Source organism: Bactrocera oleae, chromosome 3, assembly GCF_042242935.1.
Source record: "Bactrocera oleae isolate idBacOlea1 chromosome 3, idBacOlea1, whole genome shotgun sequence".
NCBI classification, from domain to species: Eukaryota; Metazoa; Arthropoda; class Insecta; order Diptera; family Tephritidae; genus Bactrocera; species Bactrocera oleae.
In genome coordinates this window covers 47,566,191-47,574,389 of record NC_091537.1, presented here as the reverse complement: position 1 = coordinate 47,574,389, position 8,199 = coordinate 47,566,191, and the positions used below count along the sequence as shown (strand labels likewise).

General features: G+C 37.5%; 1 pseudogene; it reads right to left on the bottom strand.

Moving 5' to 3' along the window:
- Nucleotides 1-4,929: 4,929 nt before the first annotated feature.
- On the bottom strand, nucleotides 4,930-5,563 carry LOC138856055 (uncharacterized; annotated as a pseudogene).
- Nucleotides 5,564-8,199: the final 2,636 nt, after the last annotated feature.

Below are 8,199 nucleotides of genomic sequence, written 5' to 3'. Positions count from 1 at the left end.
GCTCCAAAATCTTGGCAGCCAACCGACAATCAGACTTTAGCTTTTTAGCTGCAGTCACGCGCTTCCCCACCGGGACCTTAGCGTTCGCCGAGGACCCCGTGACCCCCATGAACTTAGCAGAGATTCCGCCACGCACTTTCGCCCTACCCAAGGCTACCGTCGGCAGACTCCTGCCGGCCCCCCCTGCCTTACCGCCCGCAGTGACGGTAAGCCAGGCACCCTTGGATTGCCCTTCTCACCCTTAACCGGGGACGAGTTCGTCCTCCTTGGTGAAAGTGTTCCCCCCAGAGAACCGTCCACTATAGCAGAGGTCGGTTTCGACCTGCTTCTCCCCTCGTCCTTAGTATTTTCGTTCGTATTCATTTTGTTGGGTCCCCACTCAGAGCCGCTATCCGCTTCCCGGAAAGGTAGTCGCCTTTTATGGTCCCAAGGTTGGCTCATTTACGAGGCCAAGGCGAGGGTTGACGCACGACCTTATAAAGCAATGCGTTCAGAGCCGACCAGCGCAAGGAAGGAGTCATCTCAACAAACACCTAGCAAACCAACTTAATGATGACGGGAGGGGAACGTACTCCGAGGCCTGCCATGGTTTTAACGGGACGGAGGCAGCCTTGGCATCAGCCCATCAGCCATTTCTGCAGGGTATCCACCCTGCATACTCAGGTGACAGAATATCATGACCATCATCCCTGGGTTCAACCGAATCCATCTAATAGTCCAGGCTATGTCCATGTCGAGCAAAGGTCAAATCAGGAGTTCAAAAAAGGCCGTAAAGGTCATTTGGCGTTACCCAGGATGCACCGCGCGGAGGCGAACCTGCTCTACATATCCACCTAACGGTTGATAGGTAAAAAGCTACGTATGTATAAATTATCAAGATGATGAGACGAGTTGAATTACGGTTGAATATATGTCCGTCCGCCTGTCCGTATTAAGTAACTCAATAACTTAAGTAAAAATGTCCTGATGAAACTTCGTACATATGTTCCTTGGCACCCAAGGAGAACCGGTGTTGCAGATGGGCGTAACCGGACCACTACCACGCCCACAAAACGCCATTAAATGAAAACGAAAATCTGTGGGTTGATCTTTAAATTGCCCGTCACCTAATAGGTTTAATGTACATATCTCACATACCGTGTCAGCTATTTTAACTCAGGACAAATATTGTCGATGCTTCCTCCAACAGTGTGAAAATATCACATACAACCTTTCATTTTACAGTATACAATACAAATACCAAAGAAGTTGTCGGAAGAAAATTTTGTACAAATACTGCCCTTCAGATATAACACCTAACGTCTCACAATGGTCGAAATCCTACCATAATTTATCAAGCCCAAAATACCGAATATGTGGACTTGATTGCCTATGGCTGACTTTTGACGGAAAATAGCGCTTAATCTCTAAGATATAACAATGAATATTTCTGGTAATAATGTGCAGTGGTGCGAAAAATTGGTAAAATTAGCCCCCTTATTACTAAGATGAGGATTTTTCCGGTTGACTTTATATCACAAAGAAATTGTGAAATCGCTGGGAGTCAAATCTGGTGACTACGATGGATGCTCAAGCAATTCGTACTTTAATTCGTTGAAATTTTTCATTGAGAACAGATGCATTGTCTTGATGAAAATTAATTTTTTTGTGCTTTAAACCAGGTCTTTTCTCACGAATTTTTTCATCCAGCTGATTAAAAAGGCTGCAATAATATTCAGAGTTGATTGTTTAACCTTTCTGCAGGTACACAAACAACAAAATTTCTTTTGTATTCCAAAAAACTGATGCCATAACCTTCTTTGCTGATCGTTTTGACTTCACCTGTTTTGGTCTTTAAACGTTCTTGTTTCAATTTAAGATCATGGTGGTAGATTAGTTATAAAACCACACAAGAAATTGGTTTTATTTTACTTAAAACGCTCCAAATTATGCTGATAAATTTCTTTTCAATCTCAAAGTTTTTGTTCAATTGATAACGTGTGCGGCACTAACTTTCCAAACAGCTTTTTCATATGTAATTCTCCATGTAAAATATGAAGTACTCATATGTCTAAGATGCCTAACATAATTATTTAAAAATTCCGGTTGATTTTATACCGCATACATCATTCAGTATTTAAGAAATCATAATGAAATTCAGAAAAAATCTTTTTTTCATTTTCCTAATAACAATGTACTTAAATTTGATCACCTTGTGCTTAAAATTGATCAAATCGGCCGAATACGCCCCCTAGCCTACGTAAGGAAGGTTTCTCATTATCCGGTGGACTTTACATCATATGGGTTGGTCAATCTGTCAGTTATCTAACTAATATAACGATATGTCGTAATAACCCAATTGGCATTAATGAAACACAGATACCATCTTTCTTTATAATGATATGCCGTAACGCCAAAATTGGATAAAATCGGGTAATAGTAACCTTCCGGGTAGCTTTATACCAAATATATCAGTCAATATCTGAGATATGTATGTGAACATGTAACACTGGATATACATTCGTGTAATTCCAGAGAAGGATTTTCGTTAGTTCAGCATACTCTCTACCGAATATATCGGTCAATGTGTGAGTTTTCTTCCTAAAACATGTTCTCGAATATAATTTCGTGTCGAAAGTTAATGCAATCAGTCCAGATCTTCTAAATAAACGCGATATAGTGATTTTCATCCATTTTGAATTTCTATCTGACTTTAAAGCGTTTACTTCGGTCTATGTGACATTTTAAGGAATTTAAGTTAAACATTTTCTTTTTCTGGTTTTCGATCCTCTAGTTGGTCTATACTCAACATAAATTGAATATAACACCTTTGGTTTTGTTTATATCACATATTCAATATTTGAGTTAATTAAGTTGATTTTAATATAAATTTCTTGTATATACTTGTAAAGTAAAAGGTAGTAATAAAACTAATACAAAGTTCCGACCGACAGTTAATTACGATATTTAGGCTATTGAATAGATTATCTCACTAATCTACTGGATTTAGCAAGATTTCGCCATACAAAAACGGCAGTTATTAATCTCGTCACCGAGGATATTTGGAGTTAATCTACTCGAAATTTCTCTGTGCCACATTTGACACTACAAACTGTCAAATTGAAAACACTAAAGAAACAAATAAAGTGAAGAAAACAATGTAAGCAAAATAAGTGAAAATGGCAAGTGGTGATATTGTGAGAAAAAAGGCGAGTATTGTGGGACGAGGCTGCCTAAGCCGTTTGGTTACAGTTGTAGCTAGAAAAAATGCCACAACTTAGATACGATTATTAAATATTTTTTTTTTTTTATATTTTTAGGCAGGAGAAACGAAAAGTTGGAAAATCAGGTGGCTCGCCTTCAGTGTGGAACCATTATGCTGCGGTCCACGAAGCAGTGGGTGGCTCCAAAAGCGTTTGCTCCGCCGAGCTTATTGAGGACAGCCTAATGGGTAAGTTGTAATTGTATTGGAGTATGTAGGTTCCATAATGCGCCGTATATTTTAAATAAATACATTCATATGTATGTAAACATTAGTTCGTAATATACGCCTTTTTATGGAATATTTCTCAATGTGTTTATTTGTTTATTGTTATTGTCTTTTATAACATATGAATGTATATTTTCCTAGGATATTGACAAAATAGGGCAAATATCTGTACAGGCTCGAGGAAGAATCGCCACATCCGAAAATTAATAAGAGTGTTAGTAATGGAGGAAATGAGAGAGGATTTCCTAAAGGCGACCCAAGCGATGAAGAAAAATGATGAAAAATTATAGATATTTTAGAAAAATATGCGTTCATTGACTTCCTTCGTCGCCAAAAGTAGGATTAAAAAATGTATTGTGTGAAATCAGGATTTTGCATTTTATATATATTTTATATTAATACCTATATCTATATATAATATATGTATATATATATACATATATATACTGAATATATAATATTAGCTGAAAGTATTTGTGTTTGAGTACTGGAATTTGGTACGACACAAAATTCGTATTTTTATAGACAAAAGAGGTTTTCACGCGAAAACTTGTGTTTTCATCCATACAAAATCTGTCAAACGAAAACTCAGTTTTCTCGGAAAACCCCTTAAAAACTTACATTCCACTCATTATAATCGGTGCCTGCTTTAATTTAATCGATATTATTAGAAGACATATTGTGCCAGCCCTAAATGTCAGTTGACAATTTGTTTACATTCCATAATTGGCTCAAACGTACCCTACATGAAACTGCTGATGGATTCACTAATACACTCACATTTGTTACGTCAGTACTGTTAATTTACATTTGCATTTTTAAGTTCAGAACTATCCACTGATTGGAGAAAGACGTACGCAGAGCTATTGAGAGGAGGAGATGGCATCAAGTGAAAATTTATTTATATATTTTGATATTTTATTATTTAATTATATTTTCGTTGCATTTCTTTTTAGATACAGGTATATTATTATAACTAATGTTGATTAAAAGTTTGAAATTTATTAAATAAATAAAAATTATTTTATCTACTGCGCAAAAGAATTTTTCACTTCTTATAGCGTTTCAGTCATAACTGACAATTTTCAGCTATGACGAATTTATGGTCAGCAATGACTCTGAAGAAGACATGAGAGTGAGCAGTATAGATATATAGTGAATCAATTCCGAATACCCATGTGTTAAAGAGAGATGCAAACTAACACACATACGTTTGTTTACATCAGTTTTTGCACAAGGCTATTAAGAAAATGAGAGAAACTTTGTTCTGCGCGTTGACAAAATTTTTTCAGCTATGACTGTCATATTACCCATCAGATGACCGGCACTGTTCTTGTAGGGTACATAAAAAAGTAAACAAATAGATGTGTGAACTGTCTATGAAAACTCATCTAAAACACACAATGTCGGTCAGAACGACTTTGGTTCCACAATCCACAAATAGTGTTTTCAAGAGGATTTCAATTCGGTGCGAACATAGTATTACCAAGTTTGAACGCAGATCCGCCCAACAAAATGTCTGGAACATTAACTGACGATATTTGTCTACTCGTGTTTTTAAAAAAGCTAGATTGTACCAACATTTTAAAGATAAACTCTCAAATATTGAAGAGTCATTACAATGGCCCGGACTACCAACGTTGATGTACCAAGCGACATATACTTGTATAACATTAAAGAAATACGTTAGAAGTTTGAACGAGTTTCATGAAAAAATTTACTTCGCATCTAATAAAGACAGAAGGACTGTGGAATACCAGCCTTTATATGTTAAATATAATAGTCAACAGCATCTTCTTCTGTTGGGCGAACTTTTATATGACATCCTTCTAAAAAAATAAATCCATTGTAAGGTGTTGAACTTCTTACCAATAGCTCCTAACACTTGAGGGAAACCCAATGACTCAAAACCATTTAAATACTACCGCAATTGAATTTCGTTCCTTGGGACGAGAATACAAAGGCCACAAACATCTCCAGACTCAATTAGAATGGTGCAGACAGTGCTTTTTCCAATTCCAAACATGTTTCCAATTGCTCGGTACTGTATTCTGCAGAAGAGCCAACAGCATATGTAGCAATTGCAATACGTTTTTAAAATTGAATTGCATCCGGTAGTTAGTATTTTTCCTTTCCAGGCCTTTCAACATACAATAATACACAATTTATTAATAGATTGACGCTTCATTCTGAAGTTGCTTTTAAAAAATGCGTCTGAATTCAACAGGCAATCGACATCCCAAAACATTTGGGAACGAACCACTTTATAATACATATAATACCAATATTTATATACAATAAATATTTTATTATAGCCTGAACAGGGTATATTAATTTTGCCACGAAGTTTGTAACACCCAGAAGGAAACGTCGGAGACCATATAAAGTATATATATAAATGATTACCGTGACGAGCTGAGTTGATTTAGCCATGTCCGTCTGTCTGTCCGTCCGTCTGTATATACGCGAACTAATCCCTCAGTTTTTGAGATATCGATCTGAAATTTTGCACCTGTCCTTTTCTCACAAAGAAGCTGCTCATTTGTCGGAACCGCCGATATCGGATCACTATAGCATATAGCTGCCATGTAAACTGAACAATCGGAATCAAGTGTTTGTATAGAAAACTTTTTCATTTGACGAGGTATGTTCACGAAATTCGGCATGGGTTATTGCTAGAAGAAGTAATGCAATCTCCGAAGAAATTGTTCAGATCGGATCACTATAGCATATATCTGCCATACAAACTGAACGATCGGAATCAAGTACTTGCATGGAAAAGGTTTTTATTTGACGAGGTATGTTCACAATATTTGGCATGAGTTTTTGCTAGGAGAAGTAATGCAATCTCCGAAGAAATTGTTCAGATCGGATCACTATAGCATATATCTGCCATACAAACTGAACGATCGGAATCAAGTGCTTGCATGGAAAACTTTTTCATTTGACGAGGTATGTTCACAATATTTGGCATGAGTTTTTGCTAGAAGAAGTAATGCAATCTCCGAAGAAATTGTTCAGATCGGATCACTATAGCATATATCTGCCATACAAACTGAACGATCGGAATCAAGTACTTGCATGGAAAACTTTTTCATTCGACGAGATATGTTCACAATATTTGGCATAAGTTTTTGCTAGAAGAAGTAATGCAATCTCCAAAGAAATTTTTCACTTCGGATTACTATAGCATATAGATGCCATATAAACGGAACGATCGGAATCAAGTTCTTGTATGGAAAAATTGTTCATTAAATAAAATATCTTCACGAAATCCGGCATTGATTTCTCTCAATGGCATATAGCTGCCATACAAACTGACAATCTAAATAAAGTTCTTATATGAAAAAACGCATCGGATCACTTCAGTTTACGCGAGCAGCTTAAACTTTCCACAACGCAAATAACTTTCAAAATCAACGAAAAAATCCTTTATTTTAAATAATACGCATTCTTTTAATTATATTATTATTACTTAATTTATTAATGTTTTAGTATATTTTTTATTTTTGAAAATGCCAAGAGTATCTAGGCAATCGCAGGAACAAAGACGTCGCAATGCTCTGAATCGAAGCCGACGACAATATAGTCAAAATTTGGAAAATAATAGACAAAGGAACGCTGACTATATTGCAGAATTACGCAGCTCAAATTTGGAGTACCGCAATTAGGAGAGAACTCGTGATAGTTCTGCACGTTCCACTAGACGACAGAACCTACTTCAGAGAGCTGAAGAGCAGCAGCGTAATACAGTAGGTCATTCAAATAGACGTTTGAATCCAGAATATAGAGCAGCGGAGCAGGAGCGCAACACAATGGGTCATTCAAACAGGCGCTTGGATCCGGAATATAGAGCAGCGGAGCAGGAGCGCGACACAATAGGACATTCGGTCAGGCGCTTGGATCCGGAATATTGAACTGAAGAGCAGGAACGCAACACCGCGGAACATTTAAATAGGAGAACCAATCCGGAATATAGAGCAGCGGAGCAGGAGCGCAGTACAATGGGTCATTCAAACAGGCGCTTGGATCCGGAATATAGAGCAGCGGAGCAGGAGCGCGACACAATGGAACGTTCTGTACGGCGCCAGAATGCAATAATAGGAGAAGAAGAGAGGCAACGAGATGCAGCATTGAGGAGAAGTCGTCGAGAAGATCCAATAAGAAGACGTCGTGAGCAAATTTTAAATTCTTCTCAAAGAAGAGTGACCCGCCAGCAAACCAGGCAACAACTAGCAAACGAGCAGGAATCAACTTTGGAAAGAGTACAATTGCATAGATCGAATCCCGCAAATCGTCAGTTAGAAAGCGAGAGGCAAACCAGGAGGAATATAAGAAGACGTCGTGAACTTTCTCCTGATGCACAGCTAGAAGAACAAGAACGTCAACGTCGAGCTGCCAATATCTTTGATATGTACGCATTGTTGATAAAGAAAGGACCCACTGAAATATGCGTATGTTGCGGTGGCACTTGGTTCCCTCATCAAGTGAAAAAACTAGAAAAATGTCAGACTTCAACAAAATTTGCGCGCTCAGAAGATGCCAGAAAAGTGTTTTATCTGTCATCAAAATTTCCGTCTTCGAACCAAAAGTACAACTTTTGCGACACATGCTATCGTATTGTTAGGAAGGGCAAGATACCAAATATCTGCCTATCGGAAGGATTGGAGTTTCCTGGTATTCCGGAATGCCTTCAGGATTTAACGTGTCTAGAAGAAAGACTGATATTA